Below are 23,681 nucleotides of genomic sequence, written 5' to 3'. Positions count from 1 at the left end.
TTCGACAAGAAGCAAAATATTAAGCAATCGTTCCGACGGAGCTAAATTACTACAGGATAAAGAACGAATAGGAAATTTGGATTTCGAAACAAAAAAGAGAGGGGTGCAACACGAGGACTTCCCAGGGGGTCACCCATCCTAGTACTACTCTCGCCCAAGCACGCTTAACTTCGGAGTTCTGATGGGATCCGGTGCATTAGTGCTGGTATGATCGCACCCGCCATGTTCCTTTCGCTTTATTCTTTTAAACTACCCCGTCCTGCGAAGCAGTGTGGCTTTTCTAGACCGAAATTCATTTTAAGCGTCAATTCAAGCATTTTCCTCTTATCCTTTTATTTATTTACTTTATATTTTTTTTTGTTATTGATTTGCACCCTGTTTTTTTCCCTCATCCCGCAACTCTAAATTATCATGAAATCAATCCTTCACGCTTGCAGTTAGGGGTGGCAATTCGGGTCCAAATCAGGTTGGCGGGTCGGGTTCGGGTCAACAGACCCGCCAGAAAATCTGTTGACCCGAACCCCGACCCGCCAACCCGTGACGGGTCAGGTATGCTGACCCGAACCCGAAAATTTCAGGTTTACGGGGCGGCGGGTCGACCCGAAATGACCCGAAACTTAATTTTAATTTATTAATTTATCACTGTAATTTCTAATAAAATCAATTTCTCACAAAACTAATTACATAATCAAGTAATAAAAATTTAAATAAATGATTCCAAATCAAATCTAAAATAAATTAAACACCGTAAAAGTGTTTTATCCCAAGCAAAATATAAAATAAATTAAAACAATACAAAAGTGAAAAATAATATAATATATTATTTGTCCAAGTATAATAATTTCAACTTCACACAAATTAAATAAATTCGTTTAGGATTAAGTAATTAATGCCTTTGAAAAAAAGAATAACTTAGTTTAGTTAGATAAAATTATTTTTATGTTTATTAAATTATTTTTAATTCGTAAACGGGTCATATCGGGTCATATCAGGTCACCACGGGTTGACCCGAAATCGACCGCTTTCTTTTCGGGTTCATCGGGTCCAACCCGATTCTGACCCGAATTCCCGAAACCTCAACCCAAACCCATTAATTTCGTGTTAGGTTCGTGTCGTGTTTTCAGGTCGTGTCGAAAATTGCCACCCCTAGTTGCGGTGATACATTTGCGCCGACAAATTTGAGCGACGATCCGGGCTTTGATCGAGCCGTACCGTTCCTGATTTGTCTCGCGCCTTCAGATCCTCCTTCACGCTTCGACAAGAAGCAAAATATTAAGCAATCGTTCCGACGGAGCTAAATTACTACAGGATAAAGAACGAATAGGAAATTTGGATTTCGAAACAAAAAAGAGAGGGGTGCAACACGAGGACTTCCCAGGGGGTCACCCATCCTAGTACTACTCTCGCCCAAGCACGCTTAACTTCGGAGTTCTGATGGGATCCGGTGCATTAGTGCTGGTATGATCGCACCCGCCATGTTCCTTTCGCTTTATTCTTTTAAACTACCCCGTCCTGCGAAGCAGTGTGGCTTTTCTAGACCGAAATTCATTTTAAGCGTCAATTCAAGCATTTTCCTCTTATCCTTTTATTTATTTACTTTATATTTTTTTTTGTTATTGATTTGCACCCTGTTTTTTTCCCTCATCCCGCAACTCTAAATTATCATGAAATCAATCCTTCACGCTTGCAGTTAGGGGTGGCAATTCGGGTCCAAATCAGGTTGGCGGGTCGGGTTCGGGTCAACAGACCCGCCAGAAAATCTGTTGACCCGAACCCCGACCCGCCAACCCGTGACGGGTCAGGTATGCTGACCCGAACCCGAAAATTTCAGGTTTACGGGGCGGCGGGTCGACCCGAAATGACCCGAAACTTAATTTTAATTTATTAATTTATCACTGTAATTTCTAATAAAATCAATTTCTCACAAAACTAATTACATAATCAAGTAATAAAAATTTAAATAAATGATTCCAAATCAAATCTAAAATAAATTAAACACCGTAAAAGTGTTTTATCCCAAGCAAAATATAAAATAAATTAAAACAATACAAAAGTGAAAAATAATATAATATATTATTTGTCCAAGTATAATAATTTCAACTTCACACAAATTAAATAAATTCGTTTAGGATTAAGTAATTAATGCCTTTGAAAAAAAGAATAACTTAGTTTAGTTAGATAAAATTATTTTTATGTTTATTAAATTATTTTTAATTCGTAAACGGGTCATATCGGGTCATATCAGGTCACCACGGGTTGACCCGAAATCGACCGGTTTTCTTTTCGGGTTCATCGGGTCCAACCCGATTCTGACCCGAATTCCCGAAACCTCAACCCAAACCCATTAATTTCGTGTTAGGTTCGTGTCGTGTTTTCAGGTCGTGTCGAAAATTGCCACCCCTAGTTGCGGTGATACATTTGCGCCGACAAATTTGAGCGACGATCCGGGCTTTGATCGAGCCGTACCGTTCCTGATTTGTCTCGCGCCTTCAGATCCTCCTTCACGCTTCGACAAGAAGCAAAATATTAAGCAATCGTTCCGACGGAGCTAAATTACTACAGGATAAAGAACGAATAGGAAATTTGGATTTCGAAACAAAAAAGAGAGGGGTGCAACACGAGGACTTCCCAGGGGGTCACCCATCCTAGTACTACTCTCGCCCAAGCACGCTTAACTTCGGAGTTCTGATGGGATCCGGTGCATTAGTGCTGGTATGATCGCACCCGCCATGTTCCTTTCGCTTTATTCTTTTAAACTACCCCGTCCTGCGAAGCAGTGTGGCTTTTCTAGACCGAAATTCATTTTAAGCGTCAATTCAAGCATTTTCCTCTTATCCTTTTATTTATTTACTTTATATTTTTTTTTGTTATTGATTTGCACCCTGTTTTTTTCCCTCATCCCGCAACTCTAAATTATCATGAAATCAATCCTTCACGCTTGCAGTTAGGGGTGGCAATTCGGGTCCAAATCAGGTTGGCGGGTCGGGTTCGGGTCAACAGACCCGCCAGAAAATCTGTTGACCCGAACCCCGACCCGCCAACCCGTGACGGGTCAGGTATGCTGACCCGAACCCGAAAATTTCAGGTTTACGGGGCGGCGGGTCGACCCGAAATGACCCGAAACTTAATTTTAATTTATTAATTTATCACTGTAATTTCTAATAAAATCAATTTCTCACAAAACTAATTACATAATCAAGTAATAAAAATTTAAATAAATGATTCCAAATCAAATCTAAAATAAATTAAACACCGTAAAAGTGTTTTATCCCAAGCAAAATATAAAATAAATTAAAACAATACAAAAGTGAAAAATAATATAATATATTATTTGTCCAAGTATAATAATTTCAACTTCACACAAATTAAATAAATTCGTTTAGGATTAAGTAATTAATGCCTTTGAAAAAAAGAATAACTTAGTTTAGTTAGATAAAATTATTTTTATGTTTATTAAATTATTTTTAATTCGTAAACGGGTCATATCAGGTCACCACGGGTTGACCCGAAATCGACCGGTTTTCTTTTCGGGTTCATCGGGTCCAACCCGATTCTGACCCGAATTCCCGAAACCTCAACCCAAACCCATTAATTTCGTGTTAGGTTCGTGTCGTGTTTTCAGGTCGTGTCGAAAATTGCCACCCCTAGTTGCGGTGATACATTTGCGCCGACAAATTTGAGCGACGATCCGGGCTTTGATCGAGCCGTACCGTTCCTGATTTGTCTCGCGCCTTCAGATCCTCCTTCACGCTTCGACAAGAAGCAAAATATTAAGCAATCGTTCCGACGGAGCTAAATTACTACAGGATAAAGAACGAATAGGAAATTTGGATTTCGAAACAAAAAAGAGAGGGGTGCAACACGAGGACTTCCCAGGGGGTCACCCATCCTAGTACTACTCTCGCCCAAGCACGCTTAACTTCGGAGTTCTGATGGGATCCGGTGCATTAGTGCTGGTATGATCGCACCCGCCATGTTCCTTTCGCTTTATTCTTTTAAACTACCCCGTCCTGCGAAGCAGTGTGGCTTTTCTAGACCGAAATTCATTTTAAGCGTCAATTCAAGCATTTTCCTCTTATCCTTTTATTTATTTACTTTATATTTTTTTTTGTTATTGATTTGCACCCTGTTTTTTTCCCTCATCCCGCAACTCTAAATTATCATGAAATCAATCCTTCACGCTTGCAGTTAGGGGTGGCAATTCGGGTCCAAATCAGGTTGGCGGGTCGGGTTCGGGTCAACAGACCCGCCAGAAAATCTGTTGACCCGAACCCCGACCCGCCAACCCGTGACGGGTCAGGTATGCTGACCCGAACCCGAAAATTTCAGGTTTACGGGGCGGCGGGTCGACCCGAAATGACCCGAAACTTAATTTTAATTTATTAATTTATCACTGTAATTTCTAATAAAATCAATTTCTCACAAAACTAATTACATAATCAAGTAATAAAAATTTAAATAAATGATTCCAAATCAAATCTAAAAAATTAAACACCGTAAAAGTGTTTTATCCCAAGCAAAATATAAAATAAATTAAAACAATACAAAAGTGAAAAATAATATAATATATTATTTGTCCAAGTATAATAATTTCAACTTCACACAAATTAAATAAATTCGTTTAGGATTAAGTAATTAATGCCTTTGAAAAAAAGAATAACTTAGTTTAGTTAGATAAAATTATTTTTATGTTTATTAAATTATTTTTAATTCGTAAACGGGTCATATCAGGTCACCACGGGTTGACCCGAAATCGACCGGTTTTCTTTTCGGGTTCATCGGGTCCAACCCGATTCTGACCCGAATTCCCGAAACCTCAACCCAAACCCATTAATTTCGTGTTAGGTTCGTGTCGTGTTTTCAGGTCGTGTCGAAAATTGCCACCCCTAGTTGCGGTGATACATTTGCGCCGACAAATTTGAGCGACGATCCGGGCTTTGATCGAGCCGTACCGTTCCTGATTTGTCTCGCGCCTTCAGATCCTCCTTCACGCTTCGACAAGAAGCAAAATATTAAGCAATCGTTCCGACGGAGCTAAATTACTACAGGATAAAGAACGAATAGGAAATTTGGATTTCGAAACAAAAAAGAGAGGGGTGCAACACGAGGACTTCCCAGGGGGTCACCCATCCTAGTACTACTCTCGCCCAAGCACGCTTAACTTCGGAGTTCTGATGGGATCCGGTGCATTAGTGCTGGTATGATCGCACCCGCCATGTTCCTTTCGCTTTATTCTTTTAAACTACCCCGTCCTGCGAAGCAGTGTGGCTTTTCTAGACCGAAATTCATTTTAAGCGTCAATTCAAGCATTTTCCTCTTATCCTTTTATTTATTTACTTTATATTTTTTTTTGTTATTGATTTGCACCCTGTTTTTTTCCCTCATCCCGCAACTCTAAATTATCATGAAATCAATCCTTCACGCTTGCAGTTAGGGGTGGCAATTCGGGTCCAAATCAGGTTGGCGGGTCGGGTTCGGGTCAACAGACCCGCCAGAAAATCTGTTGACCCGAACCCCGACCCGCCAACCCGTGACGGGTCAGGTATGCTGACCCGAACCCGAAAATTTCAGGTTTACGGGGCGGCGGGTCGACCCGAAATGACCCGAAACTTAATTTTAATTTATTAATTTATCACTGTAATTTCTAATAAAATCAATTTCTCACAAAACTAATTACATAATCAAGTAATAAAAATTTAAATAAATGATTCCAAATCAAATCTAAAAAATTAAACACCGTAAAAGTGTTTTATCCCAAGCAAAATATAAAATAAATTAAAACAATACAAAAGTGAAAAATAATATAATATATTATTTGTCCAAGTATAATAATTTCAACTTCACACAAATTAAATAAATTCGTTTAGGATTAAGTAATTAATGCCTTTGAAAAAAAGAATAACTTAGTTTAGTTAGATAAAATTATTTTTATGTTTATTAAATTATTTTTAATTCGTAAACGGGTCATATCGGGTCATATCAGGTCACCACGGGTTGACCCGAAATCGATCGGTTTTCTTTTCGGGTTCATCGGGTCCAACCCGATTCTGACCCGAATTCCCGAAACCTCAACCCAAACCCATTAATTTCGTGTTAGGTTCGTGTCGTGTCGAAAATTGCCACCCCTAGTTGCGGTGATACATTTGCGCCGACAAATTTGAGCGACGATCCGGGCTTTGATCGAGCCGTACCGTTCCTGATTTGTCTCGCGCCTTCAGATCCTCCTTCACGCTTCGACAAGAAGCAAAATATTAAGCAATCGTTCCGACGGAGCTAAATTACTACAGGATAAAGAACGAATAGGAAATTTGGATTTCGAAACAAAAAAGAGAGGGGTGCAACACGAGGACTTCCCAGGGGGTCACCCATCCTAGTACTACTCTCGCCCAAGCACGCTTAACTTCGGAGTTCTGATGGGATCCGGTGCATTAGTGCTGGTATGATCGCACCCGCCATGTTCCTTTCGCTTTATTCTTTTAAACTACCCCGTCCTGCGAAGCAGTGTGGCTTTTCTAGACCGAAATTCATTTTAAGCGTCAATTCAAGCATTTTCCTCTTATCCTTTTATTTATTTACTTTATATTTTTTTTTGTTATTGATTTGCACCCTGTTTTTTTCCCTCATCCCGCAACTCTAAATTATCATGAAATCAATCCTTCACGCTTGCAGTTAGGGGTGGCAATTCGGGTCCAAATCAGGTTGGCGGGTCGGGTTCGGGTCAACAGACCCGCCAGAAAATCTGTTGACCCGAACCCCGACCCGCCAACCCGTGACGGGTCAGGTATGCTGACCCGAACCCGAAAATTTCAGGTTTACGGGGCGGCGGGTCGACCCGAAATGACCCGAAACTTAATTTTAATTTATTAATTTATCACTGTAATTTCTAATAAAATCAATTTCTCACAAAACTAATTACATAATCAAGTAATAAAAATTTAAATAAATGATTCCAAATCAAATCTAAAATAAATTAAACACCGTAAAAGTGTTTTATCCCAAGCAAAATATAAAATAAATTAAAACAATACAAAAGTGAAAAATAATATAATATATTATTTGTCCAAGTATAATAATTTCAACTTCACACAAATTAAATAAATTCGTTTAGGATTAAGTAATTAATGCCTTTGAAAAAAAGAATAACTTAGTTTAGTTAGATAAAATTATTTTTATGTTTATTAAATTATTTTTAATTCGTAAACGGGTCATATCGGGTCATATCAGGTCACCACGGGTTGACCCGAAATCGACCGGTTTTCTTTTCGGGTTCATCGGGTCCAACCCGATTCTGACCCGAATTCCCGAAACCTCAACCCAAACCCATTAATTTCGTGTTAGGTTCGTGTCGTGTTTTCAGGTCGTGTCGAAAATTGCCACCCCTAGTTGCGGTGATACATTTGCGCCGACAAATTTGAGCGACGATCCGGGCTTTGATCGAGCCGTACCGTTCCTGATTTGTCTCGCGCCTTCAGATCCTCCTTCACGCTTCGACAAGAAGCAAAATATTAAGCAATCGTTCCGACGGAGCTAAATTACTACAGGATAAAGAACGAATAGGAAATTTGGATTTCGAAACAAAAAAGAGAGGGGTGCAACACGAGGACTTCCCAGGGGGTCACCCATCCTAGTACTACTCTCGCCCAAGCACGCTTAACTTCGGAGTTCTGATGGGATCCGGTGCATTAGTGCTGGTATGATCGCACCCGCCATGTTCCTTTCGCTTTATCATTTCGGGTCGACCCGCCGCCCCGTAAACCTGAAATTTTCGGGTTCGGGTCAGCATACCTGACCCGTCACGGGTTGGCGGGTCGGGGTTCGGGTCAACAGATTTTCTGGCGGGTCTGTTGACCCGAACCCGACCCGCCAACCTGATTTGGACCCGAATTGCCACCCCTGACTGCAAGCGTGAAGGATTGATTTCATGATAATTTAGAGTTGCGGGATGAGGGAAAAAAACAGGGTGCAAATCAATAACAAAAAAATATATAAAGTAAATAAATAAAAGGATAAGAGGAAAATGCTTGAATTGACGCTTAAAATGAATTTCGGTCTAGAAAAGCCACACTGCTTCGCAGGACGGGGTAGTATTATATTATTTTTCACTTTTGTATTGTTTTAATTTATTTTATATTTTGCTTGGGATAAAACACTTTTACGGTGTTTAATTTATTTTAGATTTGATTTGGAATCATTTATTTAAATTTTTATTACTTGATTATGTAATTAGTTTTGTGAGAAATTGATTTTATTAGAAATTACAGTGATAAATTAATAAATTAAAATTAAGTTTCGGGTCATTTCGGGTCGACCCGCCGCCCCGTAAACCTGAAATTTTCGGGTTCGGGTCAGCATACCTGACCCGTCACGGGTTGGCGGGTCGGGGTTCGGGTCAACAGATTTTCTGGCGGGTCTGTTGACCCGAACCCGACCCGCCAACCTGATTTGGACCCGAATTGCCACCCCTGACTGCAAGCGTGAAGGATTGATTTCATGATAATTTAGAGTTGCGGGATGAGGGAAAAAAACAGGGTGCAAATCAATAACAAAAAAAAATATAAAGTAAATAAATAAAAGGATAAGAGGAAAATGCTTGAATTGACGCTTAAAATGAATTTCGGTCTAGAAAAGCCACACTGCTTCGCAGGACGGGGTAGTTTAAAAGAATAACGCGAAAGGAACATGGCGGGTGCGATCATACCAGCACTAATGCACCGGATCCCATCAGAACTCCGAAGTTAAGCGTGCTTGGGCGAGAGTAGTACTAGGATGGGTGACCCCCTGGGACGTCCTCGTGTTGCACCCCTCTCTTTTTTGTTTCGAAATCCAAATTTCCTATTCGTTCTTTATCCTGTAGTAATTTAGCTCCGTCGGAACGATTGCTTAATATTTTGCTTCTTGTCGAAGCGTGAAGGAGGATCTGAAGGCGCGAGACAAATCAGGAACGGTACGGCTCGATCAAAGCCCGGATCGTCGCTCAAATTTGTCGGCGCAAATGTATCACCGCAACTAGGGGTGGCAATTTTCGACACGACACGAACCTAACACGAAATTAATGGGTTTGGGTTGAGGTTTCGGGAATTCGGGTCAGAATCGGGTTGGACCCGATGAACCCGAAAAGAAAACCGGTCGATTTCGGGTCAACCCGTGGTGACCTGATATGACCCGATATGACCCGTTTACGAATTAAAAATAATTTAATAAACATAAAAATAATTTTATCTAACTAAACTAAGTTATTCTTTTTTTCAAAGGCATTAATTACTTAATCCTAAACGAATTTATTTAATTTGTGTGAAGTTGAAATTATTATACTTGGACAAATAATATATTATATTATTTTTCACTTTTGTATTGTTTTAATTTATTTTATATTTTGCTTGGGATAAAACACTTTTACGGTGTTTAATTTATTTTAGATTTGATTTGGAATCATTTATTTAAATTTTTATTACTTGATTATGTAATTAGTTTTGTGAGAAATTGATTTTATTAGAAATTACAGTGATAAATTAATAAATTAAAATTAAGTTTCGGGTCATTTCGGGTCGACCCGCCGCCCCGTAAACCTGAAATTTTCGGGTTCGGGTCAGCATACCTGACCCGTCACGGGTTGGCGGGTCGGGGTTCGGGTCAACAGATTTTCTGGCGGGTCTGTTGACCCGAACCCGACCCGCCAACCTGATTTGGACCCGAATTGCCACCCCTGACTGCAAGCGTGAAGGATTGATTTCATGATAATTTAGAGTTGCGGGATGAGGGAAAAAAACAGGGTGCAAATCAATAACAAAAAAATATATAAAGTAAATAAATAAAAGGATAAGAGGAAAATGCTTGAATTGACGCTTAAAATGAATTTCGGTCTAGAAAAGCCACACTGCTTCGCAGGACGGGGTAGTTTAAAAGAATAACGCGAAAGGAACATGGCGGGTGCGATCATACCAGCACTAATGCACCGGATCCCATCAGAACTCCGAAGTTAAGCGTGCTTGGGCGAGAGTAGTACTAGGATGGGTGACCCCCTGGGACGTCCTCGTGTTGCACCCCTCTCTTTTTTGTTTCGAAATCCAAATTTCCTATTCGTTCTTTATCCTGTAGTAATTTAGCTCCGTCGGAACGATTGCTTAATATTTTGCTTCTTGTCGAAGCGTGAAGGAGGATCTGAAGGCGCGAGACAAATCAGGAACGGTACGGCTCGATCAAAGCCCGGATCGTCGCTCAAATTTGTCGGCGCAAATGTATCACCGCAACTAGGGGTGGCAATTTTCGACACGACACGAACCTAACACGAAATTAATGGGTTTGGGTTGAGGTTTCGGGAATTCGGGTCAGAATCGGGTTGGACCCGATGAACCCGAAAAGAAAACCGGTCGATTTCGGGTCAACCCGTGGTGACCTGATATGACCCGATATGACCCGTTTACGAATTAAAAATAATTTAATAAACATAAAAATAATTTTATCTAACTAAACTAAGTTATTCTTTTTTTCAAAGGCATTAATTACTTAATCCTAAACGAATTTATTTAATTTGTGTGAAGTTGAAATTATTATACTTGGACAAATAATATATTATATTATTTTTCACTTTTGTATTGTTTTAATTTATTTTATATTTTGCTTGGGATAAAACACTTTTACGGTGTTTAATTTATTTTAGATTTGATTTGGAATCATTTATTTAAATTTTTATTACTTGATTATGTAATTAGTTTTGTGAGAAATTGATTTTATTAGAAATTACAGTGATAAATTAATAAATTAAAATTAAGTTTCGGGTCATTTCGGGTCGACCCGCCGCCCCGTAAACCTGAAATTTTCGGGTTCGGGTCAGCATACCTGACCCGTCACGGGTTGGCGGGTCGGGGTTCGGGTCAACAGATTTTCTGGCGGGTCTGTTGACCCGAACCCGACCCGCCAACCTGATTTGGACCCGAATTGCCACCCCTGACTGCAAGCGTGAAGGATTGATTTCATGATAATTTAGAGTTGCGGGATGAGGGAAAAAAACAGGGTGCAAATCAATAACAAAAAAAAATATAAAGTAAATAAATAAAAGGATAAGAGGAAAATGCTTGAATTGACGCTTAAAATGAATTTCGGTCTAGAAAAGCCACACTGCTTCGCAGGACGGGGTAGTTTAAAAGAATAACGCGAAAGGAACATGGCGGGTGCGATCATACCAGCACTAATGCACCGGATCCCATCAGAACTCCGAAGTTAAGCGTGCTTGGGCGAGAGTAGTACTAGGATGGGTGACCCCCTGGGACGTCCTCGTGTTGCACCCCTCTCTTTTTTGTTTCGAAATCCAAATTTCCTATTCGTTCTTTATCCTGTAGTAATTTAGCTCCGTCGGAACGATTGCTTAATATTTTGCTTCTTGTCGAAGCGTGAAGGAGGATCTGAAGGCGCGAGACAAATCAGGAACGGTACGGCTCGATCAAAGCCCGGATCGTCGCTCAAATTTGTCGGCGCAAATGTATCACCGCAACTAGGGGTGGCAATTTTCGACACGACACGAACCTAACACGAAATTAATGGGTTTGGGTTGAGGTTTCGGGAATTCGGGTCAGAATCGGGTTGGACCCGATGAACCCGAAAAGAAAACCGGTCGATTTCGGGTCAACCCGTGGTGACCTGATATGACCCGATATGACCCGTTTACGAATTAAAAATAATTTAATAAACATAAAAATAATTTTATCTAACTAAACTAAGTTATTCTTTTTTTCAAAGGCATTAATTACTTAATCCTAAACGAATTTATTTAATTTGTGTGAAGTTGAAATTATTATACTTGGACAAATAATATATTATATTATTTTTCACTTTTGTATTGTTTTAATTTATTTTATATTTTGCTTGGGATAAAACACTTTTACGGTGTTTAATTTATTTTAGATTTGATTTGGAATCATTTATTTAAATTTTTATTACTTGATTATGTAATTAGTTTTGTGAGAAATTGATTTTATTAGAAATTACAGTGATAAATTAATAAATTAAAATTAAGTTTCGGGTCATTTCGGGTCGACCCGCCGCCCCGTAAACCTGAAATTTTCGGGTTCGGGTCAGCATACCTGACCCGTCACGGGTTGGCGGGTCGGGGTTCGGGTCAACAGATTTTCTGGCGGGTCTGTTGACCCGAACCCGACCCGCCAACCTGATTTGGACCCGAATTGCCACCCCTGACTGCAAGCGTGAAGGATTGATTTCATGATAATTTAGAGTTGCGGGATGAGGGAAAAAAACAGGGTGCAAATCAATAACAAAAAAATATATAAAGTAAATAAATAAAAGGATAAGAGGAAAATGCTTGAATTGACGCTTAAAATGAATTTCGGTCTAGAAAAGCCACACTGCTTCGCAGGACGGGGTAGTTTAAAAGAATAACGCGAAAGGAACATGGCGGGTGCGATCATACCAGCACTAATGCACCGGATCCCATCAGAACTCCGAAGTTAAGCGTGCTTGGGCGAGAGTAGTACTAGGATGGGTGACCCCCTGGGACGTCCTCGTGTTGCACCCCTCTCTTTTTTGTTTCGAAATCCAAATTTCCTATTCGTTCTTTATCCTGTAGTAATTTAGCTCCGTCGGAACGATTGCTTAATATTTTGCTTCTTGTCGAAGCGTGAAGGAGGATCTGAAGGCGCGAGACAAATCAGGAACGGTACGGCTCGATCAAAGCCCGGATCGTCGCTCAAATTTGTCGGCGCAAATGTATCACCGCAACTAGGGGTGGCAATTTTCGACACGACACGAACCTAACACGAAATTAATGGGTTTGGGTTGAGGTTTCGGGAATTCGGGTCAGAATCGGGTTGGACCCGATGAACCCGAAAAGAAAACCGGTCGATTTCGGGTCAACCCGTGGTGACCTGATATGACCCGATATGACCCGTTTACGAATTAAAAATAATTTAATAAACATAAAAATAATTTTATCTAACTAAACTAAGTTATTCTTTTTTTCAAAGGCATTAATTACTTAATCCTAAACGAATTTATTTAATTTGTGTGAAGTTGAAATTATTATACTTGGACAAATAATATATTATATTATTTTTCACTTTTGTATTGTTTTAATTTATTTTATATTTTGCTTGGGATAAAACACTTTTACGGTGTTTAATTTATTTTAGATTTGATTTGGAATCATTTATTTAAATTTTTATTACTTGATTATGTAATTAGTTTTGTGAGAAATTGATTTTATTAGAAATTACAGTGATAAATTAATAAATTAAAATTAAGTTTCGGGTCATTTCGGGTCGACCCGCCGCCCCGTAAACCTGAAATTTTCGGGTTCGGGTCAGCATACCTGACCCGTCACGGGTTGGCGGGTCGGGGTTCGGGTCAACAGATTTTCTGGCGGGTCTGTTGACCCGAACCCGACCCGCCAACCTGATTTGGACCCGAATTGCCACCCCTGACTGCAAGCGTGAAGGATTGATTTCATGATAATTTAGAGTTGCGGGATGAGGGAAAAAAACAGGGTGCAAATCAATAACAAAAAAATATATAAAGTAAATAAATAAAAGGATAAGAGGAAAATGCTTGAATTGACGCTTAAAATGAATTTCGGTCTAGAAAAGCCACACTGCTTCGCAGGACGGGGTAGTTTAAAAGAATAACGCGAAAGGAACATGGCGGGTGCGATCATACCAGCACTAATGCACCGGATCCCATCAGAACTCCGAAGTTAAGCGTGCTTGGGCGAGAGTAGTACTAGGATGGGTGACCCCCTGGGACGTCCTCGTGTTGCACCCCTCTCTTTTTTGTTTCGAAATCCAAATTTCCTATTCGTTCTTTATCCTGTAGTAATTTAGCTCCGTCGGAACGATTGCTTAATATTTTGCTTCTTGTCGAAGCGTGAAGGAGGATCTGAAGGCGCGAGACAAATCAGGAACGGTACGGCTCGATCAAAGCCCGGATCGTCGCTCAAATTTGTCGGCGCAAATGTATCACCGCAACTAGGGGTGGCAATTTTCGACACGACACGAACCTAACACGAAATTAATGGGTTTGGGTTGAGGTTTCGGGAATTCGGGTCAGAATCGGGTTGGACCCGATGAACCCGAAAAGAAAACCGGTCGATTTCGGGTCAACCCGTGGTGACCTGATATGACCCGATATGACCCGTTTACGAATTAAAAATAATTTAATAAACATAAAAATAATTTTATCTAACTAAACTAAGTTATTCTTTTTTTCAAAGGCATTAATTACTTAATCCTAAACGAATTTATTTAATTTGTGTGAAGTTGAAATTATTATACTTGGACAAATAATATATTATATTATTTTTCACTTTTGTATTGTTTTAATTTATTTTATATTTTGCTTGGGATAAAACACTTTTACGGTGTTTAATTTATTTTAGATTTGATTTGGAATCATTTATTTAAATTTTTATTACTTGATTATGTAATTAGTTTTGTGAGAAATTGATTTTATTAGAAATTACAGTGATAAATTAATAAATTAAAATTAAGTTTCGGGTCATTTCGGGTCGACCCGCCGCCCCGTAAACCTGAAATTTTCGGGTTCGGGTCAGCATACCTGACCCGTCACGGGTTGGCGGGTCGGGGTTCGGGTCAACAGATTTTCTGGCGGGTCTGTTGACCCGAACCCGACCCGCCAACCTGATTTGGACCCGAATTGCCACCCCTGACTGCAAGCGTGAAGGATTGATTTCATGATAATTTAGAGTTGCGGGATGAGGGAAAAAAACAGGGTGCAAATCAATAACAAAAAAATATATAAAGTAAATAAATAAAAGGATAAGAGGAAAATGCTTGAATTGACGCTTAAAATGAATTTCGGTCTAGAAAAGCCACACTGCTTCGCAGGACGGGGTAGTTTAAAAGAATAACGCGAAAGGAACATGGCGGGTGCGATCATACCAGCACTAATGCACCGGATCCCATCAGAACTCCGAAGTTAAGCGTGCTTGGGCGAGAGTAGTACTAGGATGGGTGACCCCCTGGGACGTCCTCGTGTTGCACCCCTCTCTTTTTTGTTTCGAAATCCAAATTTCCTATTCGTTCTTTATCCTGTAGTAATTTAGCTCCGTCGGAACGATTGCTTAATATTTTGCTTCTTGTCGAAGCGTGAAGGAGGATCTGAAGGCGCGAGACAAATCAGGAACGGTACGGCTCGATCAAAGCCCGGATCGTCGCTCAAATTTGTCGGCGCAAATGTATCACCGCAACTAGGGGTGGCAATTTTCGACACGACACGAACCTAACACGAAATTAATGGGTTTGGGTTGAGGTTTCGGGAATTCGGGTCAGAATCGGGTTGGACCCGATGAACCCGAAAAGAAAACCGGTCGATTTCGGGTCAACCCGTGGTGACCTGATATGACCCGATATGACCCGTTTACGAATTAAAAATAATTTAATAAACATAAAAATAATTTTATCTAACTAAACTAAGTTATTCTTTTTTTCAAAGGCATTAATTACTTAATCCTAAACGAATTTATTTAATTTGTGTGAAGTTGAAATTATTATACTTGGACAAATAATATATTATATTATTTTTCACTTTTGTATTGTTTTAATTTATTTTATATTTTGCTTGGGATAAAACACTTTTACGGTGTTTAATTTATTTTAGATTTGATTTGGAATCATTTATTTAAATTTTTATTACTTGATTATGTAATTAGTTTTGTGAGAAATTGATTTTATTAGAAATTACAGTGATAAATTAATAAATTAAAATTAAGTTTCGGGTCATTTCGGGTCGACCCGCCGCCCCGTAAACCTGAAATTTTCGGGTTCGGGTCAGCATACCTGACCCGTCACGGGTTGGCGGGTCGGGGTTCGGGTCAACAGATTTTCTGGCGGGTCTGTTGACCCGAACCCGACCCGCCAACCTGATTTGGACCCGAATTGCCACCCCTGACTGCAAGCGTGAAGGATTGATTTCATGATAATTTAGAGTTGCGGGATGAGGGAAAAAAACAGGGTGCAAATCAATAACAAAAAAATATATAAAGTAAATAAATAAAAGGATAAGAGGAAAATGCTTGAATTGACGCTTAAAATGAATTTCGGTCTAGAAAAGCCACACTGCTTCGCAGGACGGGGTAGTTTAAAAGAATAACGCGAAAGGAACATGGCGGGTGCGATCATACCAGCACTAATGCACCGGATCCCATCAGAACTCCGAAGTTAAGCGTGCTTGGGCGAGAGTAGTACTAGGATGGGTGACCCCCTGGGACGTCCTCGTGTTGCACCCCTCTCTTTTTTGTTTCGAAATCCAAATTTCCTATTCGTTCTTTATCCTGTAGTAATTTAGCTCCGTCGGAACGATTGCTTAATATTTTGCTTCTTGTCGAAGCGTGAAGGAGGATCTGAAGGCGCGAGACAAATCAGGAACGGTACGGCTCGATCAAAGCCCGGATCGTCGCTCAAATTTGTCGGCGTTGGCGGGTCGGGGTTCGGGTCAACAGATTTTCTGGCGGGTCTGTTGACCCGAACCCGACCCGCCAACCTGATTTGGACCCGAATTGCCACCCCTGACTGCAAGCGTGAAGGATTGATTTCATGATAATTTAGAGTTGCGGGATGAGGGAAAAAAACAGGGTGCAAATCAATAACAAAAAAATATATAAAGTAAATAAATAAAAGGATAAGAGGAAAATGCTTGAATTGACGCTTAAAATGAATTTCGGTCTAGAAAAGCCACACTGCTTCGCAGGACGGGGTAGTTTAAAAGAATAACGCGAAAGGAACATGGCGGGTGCGATCATACCAGCACTAATGCACCGGATCCCATCAGAACTCCGAAGTTAAGCGTGCTTGGGCGAGAGTAGTACTAGGATGGGTGACCCCCTGGGACGTCCTCGTGTTGCACCCCTCTCTTTTTTGTTTCGAAATCCAAATTTCCTATTCGTTCTTTATCCTGTAGTAATTTAGCTCCGTCGGAACGATTGCTTAATATTTTGCTTCTTGTCGAAGCGTGAAGGAGGATCTGAAGGCGCGAGACAAATCAGGAACGGTACGGCTCGATCAAAGCCCGGATCGTCGCTCAAATTTGTCGGCGCAAATGTATCACCGCAACTAGGGGTGGCAATTTTCGACACGACACGAACCTAACACGAAATTAATGGGTTTGGGTTGAGGTTTCGGGAATTCGGGTCAGAATCGGGTTGGACCCGATGAACCCGAAAAGAAAACCGGTCGATTTCGGGTCAACCCGTGGTGACCTGATATGACCCGATATGACCCGTTTACGAATTAAAAATAATTTAATAAACATAAAAATAATTTTATCTAACTAAACTAAGTTATTCTTTTTTTCAAAGGCATTAATTACTTAATCCTAAACGAATTTATTTAATTTGTGTGAAGTTGAAATTATTATACTTGGACAAATAATATATTATATTATTTTTCACTTTTGTATTGTTTTAATTTATTTTATATTTTGCTTGGGATAAAACACTTTTACGGTGTTTAATTTATTTTAGATTTGATTTGGAATCATTTATTTAAATTTTTATTACTTGATTATGTAATTAGTTTTGTGAGAAATTGATTTTATTAGAAATTACAGTGATAAATTAATAAATTAAAATTAAGTTTCGGGTCATTTCGGGTCGACCCGCCGCCCCGTAAACCTGAAATTTTCGGGTTCGGGTCAGCATACCTGACCCGTCACGGGTTGGCGGGTCGGGGTTCGGGTCAACAGATTTTCTGGCGGGTCTGTTGACCCGAACCCGACCCGCCAACCTGATTTGGACCCGAATTGCCACCCCTGACTGCAAGCGTGAAGGATTGATTTCATGATAATTTAGAGTTGCGGGATGAGGGAAAAAAACAGGGTGCAAATCAATAACAAAAAAATATATAAAGTAAATAAATAAAAGGATAAGAGGAAAATGCTTGAATTGACGCTTAAAATGAATTTCGGTCTAGAAAAGCCACACTGCTTCGCAGGACGGGGTAGTTTAAAAGAATAACGCGAAAGGAACATGGCGGGTGCGATCATACCAGCACTAATGCACCGGATCCCATCAGAACTCCGAAGTTAAGCGTGCTTGGGCGAGAGTAGTACTAGGATGGGTGACCCCCTGGGACGTCCTCGTGTTGCACCCCTCTCTTTTTTGTTTCGAAATCCAAATTTCCTATTCGTTCTTTATCCTGTAGTAATTTAGCTCCGTCGGAACGATTGCTTAATATTTTGCTTCTTGTCGAAGCGTGAAGGAGGATCTGAAGGCGCGAGACAAATCAGGAACGGTACGGCTCGATCAAAGCCCGGATCGTCGCTCAAATTTGTCGGCGCAAATGTATCACCGCAACTAGGGGTGGCAATTTTCGACACGACACGAACCTAACACGAAATTAATGGGTTTGGGTTGAGGTTTCGGGAATTCGGGTCAGAATCGGGTTGGACCCGATGAACCCGAAAAGAAAACCGGTCGATTTCGGGTCAACCCGTGGTGACCTGATATGACCCGATATGACCCGTTTACGAATTAAAAATAATTTAATAAACATAAAAATAATTTTATCTAACTAAACTAAGTTATTCTTTTTTTCAAAGGCATTAATTACTTAATCCTAAACGAATTTATTTAATTTGTGTGAAGTTGAAATTATTATACTTGGACAAATAATATATTATATTATTTTTCACTTTTGTATTGTTTTAATTTATTTTATATTTTGCTTGGGATAAAACACTTTTACGGTGTTTAATTTATTTTAGATTTGATTTGGAATCATTTATTTAAATTTTTATTACTTGATTATGTAATTAGTTTTGTGAGAAATTGATTTTATTAGAAATTACAGTGATAAATTAATAAATTAAAATTAAGTTTCGGGTCATTTCGGGTCGACCCGCCGCCCCGTAAACCTGAAATTTTCGGGTTCGGGTCAGCATACCTGACCCGTCACGGGTTGGCGGGTCGGGGTTCGGGTCAACAGATTTTCTGGCGGGTCTGTTGACCCGAACCCGACCCGCCAACCTGATTTGGACCCGAATTGCCACCCCTGACTGCAAGCGTGAAGGATTGATTTCATGATAATTTAGAGTTGCGGGATGAGGGAAAAAAACAGGGTGCAAATCAATAACAAAAAAATATATAAAGTAAATAAATAAAAGGATAAGAGGAAAATGCTTGAATTGACGCTTAAAATGAATTTCGGTCTAGAAAAGCCACACTGCTTCGCAGGACGGGGTAGTTTAAAAGAATAACGCGAAAGGAACATGGCGGGTGCGATCATACCAGCACTAATGCACCGGATCCCATCAGAACTCCGAAGTTAAGCGTGCTTGGGCGAGAGTAGTACTAGGATGGGTGACCCCCTGGGACGTCCTCGTGTTGCACCCCTCTCTTTTTTGTTTCGAAATCCAAATTTCCTATTCGTTCTTTATCCTGTAGTAATTTAGCTCCGTCGGAACGATTGCTTAATATTTTGCTTCTTGTCGAAGCGTGAAGGAGGATCTGAAGGCGCGAGACAAATCAGGAACGGTACGGCTCGATCAAAGCCCGGATCGTCGCTCAAATTTGTCGGCGCAAATGTATCACCGCAACTAGGGGTGGCAATTTTCGACACGACACGAACCTAACACGAAATTAATGGGTTTGGGTTGAGGTTTCGGGAATTCGGGTCAGAATCGGGTTGGACCCGATGAACCCGAAAAGAAAACCGGTCGATTTCGGGTCAACCCGTGGTGACCTGATATGACCCGATATGACCCGTTTACGAATTAAAAATAATTTAATAAACATAAAAATAATTTTATCTAACTAAACTAAGTTATTCTTTTTTTCAAAGGCATTAATTACTTAATCCTAAACGAATTTATTTAATTTGTGTGAAGTTGAAATTATTATACTTGGACAAATAATATATTATATTATTTTTCACTTTTGTATTGTTTTAATTTATTTTATATTTTGCTTGGGATAAAACACTTTTACGGTGTTTAATTTATTTTAGATTTGATTTGGAATCATTTATTTAAATTTTTATTACTTGATTATGTAATTAGTTTTGTGAGAAATTGATTTTATTAGAAATTACAGTGATAAATTAATAAATTAAAATTAAGTTTCGGGTCATTTCGGGTCGACCCGCCGCCCCGTAAACCTGAAATTTTCGGGTTCGGGTCAGCATACCTGACCCGTCACGGGTTGGCGGGTCGGGGTTCGGGTCAACAGATTTTCTGGCGGGTCTGTTGACCCGAACCCGACCCGCCAACCTGATTTGGACCCGAATTGCCACCCCTGACTGCAAGCGTGAAGGATTGATTTCATGATAATTTAGAGTTGCGGGATGAGGGAAAAAAACAGGGTGCAAATCAATAACAAAAAAATATATAAAGTAAATAAATAAAAGGATAAGAGGAAAATGCTTGAATTGACGCTTAAAATGAATTTCGGTCTAGAAAAGCCACACTGCTTCGCAGGACGGGGTAGTTTAAAAGAATAACGCGAAAGGAACATGGCGGGTGCGATCATACCAGCACTAATGCACCGGATCCCATCAGAACTCCGAAGTTAAGCGTGCTTGGGCGAGAGTAGTACTAGGATGGGTGACCCCCTGGGACGTCCTCGTGTTGCACCCCTCTCTTTTTTGTTTCGAAATCCAAATTTCCTATTCGTTCTTTATCCTGTAGTAATTTAGCTCCGTCGGAACGATTGCTTAATATTTTGCTTCTTGTCGAAGCGTGAAGGAGGATCTGAAGGCGCGAGACAAATCAGGAACGGTACGGCTCGATCAAAGCCCGGATCGTCGCTCAAATTTGTCGGCGCAAATGTATCACCGCAACTAGGGGTGGCAATTTTCGACACGACACGAACCTAACACGAAATTAATGGGTTTGGGTTGAGGTTTCGGGAATTCGGGTCAGAATCGGGTTGGACCCGATGAACCCGAAAAGAAAACCGGTCGATTTCGGGTCAACCCGTGGTGACCTGATATGACCCGATATGACCCGTTTACGAATTAAAAATAATTTAATAAACATAAAAATAATTTTATCTAACTAAACTAAGTTATTCTTTTTTTCAAAGGCATTAATTACTTAATCCTAAACGAATTTATTTAATTTGTGTGAAGTTGAAATTATTATACTTGGACAAATAATATATTATATTATTTTTCACTTTTGTATTGTTTTAATTTATTTTATATTTTGCTTGGGATAAAACACTTTTACGGTGTTTAATTTATTTTAGATTTGATTTGGAATCATTTATTTAAATTTTTATTACTTGATTATGTAATTAGTTTTGTGAGAAATTGATTTTATTAGAAATTACAGTGATAAATTAATAAATTAAAATTAAGTTTCGGGTCATTTCGGGTCGACCCGCCGCCCCGTAAACCTGAAATTTTCGGGTTCGGGTCAGCATACCTGACCCGTCACGGGTTGGCGGGTCGGGGTTCGGGTCAACAGATTTTCTGGCGGGTCTGTTGACCCGAACCCGACCCGCCAACCTGATTTGGACCCGAATTGCCACCCCTGACTGCAAGCGTGAAGGATTGATTTCATGATAATTTAGAGTTGCGGGATGAGGGAAAAAAACAGGGTGCAAATCAATAACAAAAAAATATATAAAGTAAATAAATAAAAGGATAAGAGGAAAATGCTTGAATTGACGCTTAAAATGAATTTCGGTCTAGAAAAGCCACACTGCTTCGCAGGACGGGGTAGTTTAAAAGAATAACGCGAAAGGAACATGGCGGGTGCGATCATACCAGCACTAATGCACCGGATCCCATCAGAACTCCGAAGTTAAGCGTGCTTGGGCGAGAGTAGTACTAGGATGGGTGACCCCCTGGGACGTCCTCGTGTTGCACCCCTCTCTTTTTTGTTTCGAAATCCAAATTTCCTATTCGTTCTTTATCCTGTAGTAATTTAGCTCCGTCGGAACGATTGCTTAATATTTTGCTTCTTGTCGAAGCGTGAAGGAGGATCTGAAGGCGCGAGACAAATCAGGAACGGTACGGCTCGATCAAAGCCCGGATCGTCGCTCAAATTTGTCGGCGCAAATGTATCACCGCAACTAGGGGTGGCAATTTTCGACACGACACGAACCTAACACGAAATTAATGGGTTTGGGTTGAGGTTTCGGGAATTCGGGTCAGAATCGGGTTGGACCCGATGAACCCGAAAAGAAAACCGGTCGATTTCGGGTCAACCCGTGGTGACCTGATATGACCCGATATGACCCGTTTACGAATTAAAAATAATTTAATAAACATAAAAATAATTTTATCTAACTAAACTAAGTTATTCTTTTTTTCAAAGGCATTAATTACTTAATCCTAAACGAATTTATTTAATTTGTGTGAAGTTGAAATTATTATACTTGGACAAATAATATATTATATTATTTTTCACTTTTGTATTGTTTTAATTTATTTTATATTTTGCTTGGGATAAAACACTTTTACGGTGTTTAATTTATTTTAGATTTGATTTGGAATCATTTATTTAAATTTTTATTACTTGATTATGTAATTAGTTTTGTGAGAAATTGATTTTATTAGAAATTACAGTGATAAATTAATAAATTAAAATTAAGTTTCGGGTCATTTCGGGTCGACCCGCCGCCCCGTAAACCTGAAATTTTCGGGTTCGGGTCAGCATACCTGACCCGTCACGGGTTGGCGGGTCGGGGTTCGGGTCAACAGATTTTCTGGCGGGTCTGTTGACCCGAACCCGACCCGCCAACCTGATTTGGACCCGAATTGCCACCCCTGACTGCAAGCGTGAAGGATTGATTTCATGATAATTTAGAGTTGCGGGATGAGGGAAAAAAACAGGGTGCAAATCAATAACAAAAAAATATATAAAGTAAATAAATAAAAGGATAAGAGGAAAATGCTTGAATTGACGCTTAAAATGAATTTCGGTCTAGAAAAGCCACACTGCTTCGCAGGACGGGGTAGTTTAAAAGAATAACGCGAAAGGAACATGGCGGGTGCGATCATACCAGCACTAATGCACCGGATCCCATCAGAACTCCGAAGTTAAGCGTGCTTGGGCGAGAGTAGTACTAGGATGGGTGACCCCCTGGGACGTCCTCGTGTTGCACCCCTCTCTTTTTTGTTTCGAAATCCAAATTTCCTATTCGTTCTTTATCCTGTAGTAATTTAGCTCCGTCGGAACGATTGCTTAATATTTTGCTTCTTGTCGAAGCGTGAAGGAGGATCTGAAGGCGCGAGACAAATCAGGAACGGTACGGCTCGATCAAAGCCCGGATCGTCGCTCAAATTTGTCGGCGCAAATGTATCACCGCAACTAGGGGTGGCAATTTTCGACACGACACGAACCTAACACGAAATTAATGGGTTTGGGTTGAGGTTTCGGGAATTCGGGTCAGAATCGGGTTGGACCCGATGAACCCGAAAAGAAAACCGGTCGATTTCGGGTCAACCCGTGGTGACCTGATATGACCCGATATGACCCGTTTACGAATTAAAAATAATTTAATAAACATAAAAATAATTTTATCTAACTAAACTAAGTTATTCTTTTTTTCAAAGGCATTAATTACTTAATCCTAAACGAATTTATTTAATTTGTGTGAAGTTGAAATTATTATACTTGGACAAATAATATATTATATTATTTTTCACTTTTGTATTGTTTTAATTTATTTTATATTTTGCTTGGGATAAAACACTTTTACGGTGTTTAATTTA

At 39.9% G+C, this 23,681-nt stretch overlaps 20 non-coding genes across 20 annotated transcripts; 13 read left to right on the top strand and 7 right to left on the bottom strand.

The window, feature by feature from the left end:
• Window positions 1–100: 100 nt before the first annotated feature.
• LOC140029249 (5S ribosomal RNA) lies at window positions 101–219 on the bottom strand. Its single transcript, XR_011833153.1, has one exon. It is a non-coding gene; the product is annotated as a 5S ribosomal RNA (ribosomal RNA).
• A 1,134-nt stretch (window positions 220–1,353) lies between these two features.
• LOC140029248 (5S ribosomal RNA) lies at window positions 1,354–1,472 on the bottom strand. Its single transcript, XR_011833152.1, has one exon. It is a non-coding gene; the product is annotated as a 5S ribosomal RNA (ribosomal RNA).
• A 1,135-nt stretch (window positions 1,473–2,607) lies between these two features.
• Window positions 2,608–2,726, bottom strand: LOC140029247 (5S ribosomal RNA). The gene has a single exon (XR_011833151.1). It is a non-coding gene; the product is annotated as a 5S ribosomal RNA (ribosomal RNA).
• A 1,125-nt stretch (window positions 2,727–3,851) lies between these two features.
• On the bottom strand, window positions 3,852–3,970 carry LOC140029246 (5S ribosomal RNA). Its single transcript, XR_011833150.1, has one exon. It is a non-coding gene; the product is annotated as a 5S ribosomal RNA (ribosomal RNA).
• A 1,123-nt stretch (window positions 3,971–5,093) lies between these two features.
• LOC140029245 (5S ribosomal RNA) lies at window positions 5,094–5,212 on the bottom strand. Its single transcript, XR_011833149.1, has one exon. It is a non-coding gene; the product is annotated as a 5S ribosomal RNA (ribosomal RNA).
• A 1,120-nt stretch (window positions 5,213–6,332) lies between these two features.
• Window positions 6,333–6,451, bottom strand: LOC140029244 (5S ribosomal RNA). The gene has a single exon (XR_011833148.1). It is a non-coding gene; the product is annotated as a 5S ribosomal RNA (ribosomal RNA).
• A 1,135-nt stretch (window positions 6,452–7,586) lies between these two features.
• On the bottom strand, window positions 7,587–7,705 carry LOC140029243 (5S ribosomal RNA). Its single transcript, XR_011833147.1, has one exon. It is a non-coding gene; the product is annotated as a 5S ribosomal RNA (ribosomal RNA).
• A 979-nt stretch (window positions 7,706–8,684) lies between these two features.
• On the top strand, window positions 8,685–8,803 carry LOC140031362 (5S ribosomal RNA). Its single transcript, XR_011835283.1, has one exon. It is a non-coding gene; the product is annotated as a 5S ribosomal RNA (ribosomal RNA).
• Window positions 8,804–9,925: 1,122 nt separating this feature from the next.
• LOC140031361 (5S ribosomal RNA) lies at window positions 9,926–10,044 on the top strand. Its single transcript, XR_011835282.1, has one exon. It is a non-coding gene; the product is annotated as a 5S ribosomal RNA (ribosomal RNA).
• A 1,122-nt stretch (window positions 10,045–11,166) lies between these two features.
• On the top strand, window positions 11,167–11,285 carry LOC140031359 (5S ribosomal RNA). The gene has a single exon (XR_011835280.1). It is a non-coding gene; the product is annotated as a 5S ribosomal RNA (ribosomal RNA).
• Window positions 11,286–12,407: 1,122 nt separating this feature from the next.
• LOC140031358 (5S ribosomal RNA) lies at window positions 12,408–12,526 on the top strand. Its single transcript, XR_011835279.1, has one exon. It is a non-coding gene; the product is annotated as a 5S ribosomal RNA (ribosomal RNA).
• Window positions 12,527–13,648: 1,122 nt separating this feature from the next.
• On the top strand, window positions 13,649–13,767 carry LOC140031357 (5S ribosomal RNA). The gene has a single exon (XR_011835278.1). It is a non-coding gene; the product is annotated as a 5S ribosomal RNA (ribosomal RNA).
• A 1,122-nt stretch (window positions 13,768–14,889) lies between these two features.
• Window positions 14,890–15,008, top strand: LOC140031356 (5S ribosomal RNA). The gene has a single exon (XR_011835277.1). It is a non-coding gene; the product is annotated as a 5S ribosomal RNA (ribosomal RNA).
• A 1,122-nt stretch (window positions 15,009–16,130) lies between these two features.
• LOC140031355 (5S ribosomal RNA) lies at window positions 16,131–16,249 on the top strand. Its single transcript, XR_011835276.1, has one exon. It is a non-coding gene; the product is annotated as a 5S ribosomal RNA (ribosomal RNA).
• A 501-nt stretch (window positions 16,250–16,750) lies between these two features.
• On the top strand, window positions 16,751–16,869 carry LOC140031354 (5S ribosomal RNA). The gene has a single exon (XR_011835275.1). It is a non-coding gene; the product is annotated as a 5S ribosomal RNA (ribosomal RNA).
• Window positions 16,870–17,991: 1,122 nt separating this feature from the next.
• LOC140031353 (5S ribosomal RNA) lies at window positions 17,992–18,110 on the top strand. Its single transcript, XR_011835274.1, has one exon. It is a non-coding gene; the product is annotated as a 5S ribosomal RNA (ribosomal RNA).
• A 1,122-nt stretch (window positions 18,111–19,232) lies between these two features.
• On the top strand, window positions 19,233–19,351 carry LOC140031352 (5S ribosomal RNA). The gene has a single exon (XR_011835273.1). It is a non-coding gene; the product is annotated as a 5S ribosomal RNA (ribosomal RNA).
• A 1,122-nt stretch (window positions 19,352–20,473) lies between these two features.
• LOC140031351 (5S ribosomal RNA) lies at window positions 20,474–20,592 on the top strand. Its single transcript, XR_011835272.1, has one exon. It is a non-coding gene; the product is annotated as a 5S ribosomal RNA (ribosomal RNA).
• A 1,122-nt stretch (window positions 20,593–21,714) lies between these two features.
• LOC140031350 (5S ribosomal RNA) lies at window positions 21,715–21,833 on the top strand. The gene has a single exon (XR_011835271.1). It is a non-coding gene; the product is annotated as a 5S ribosomal RNA (ribosomal RNA).
• A 1,122-nt stretch (window positions 21,834–22,955) lies between these two features.
• On the top strand, window positions 22,956–23,074 carry LOC140031348 (5S ribosomal RNA). The gene has a single exon (XR_011835269.1). It is a non-coding gene; the product is annotated as a 5S ribosomal RNA (ribosomal RNA).
• The last annotated feature ends 607 nt before the right edge of the window (window positions 23,075–23,681 follow it).

This window comes from Coffea arabica, chromosome 11e (genome assembly GCF_036785885.1).
Source record: "Coffea arabica cultivar ET-39 chromosome 11e, Coffea Arabica ET-39 HiFi, whole genome shotgun sequence".
Taxonomy (NCBI): domain Eukaryota; kingdom Viridiplantae; phylum Streptophyta; class Magnoliopsida; order Gentianales; family Rubiaceae; genus Coffea; species Coffea arabica.
The sequence above is the reverse complement of the archived record's forward strand: the minus strand, read 5'-3'. Positions and strand labels throughout refer to the sequence as shown.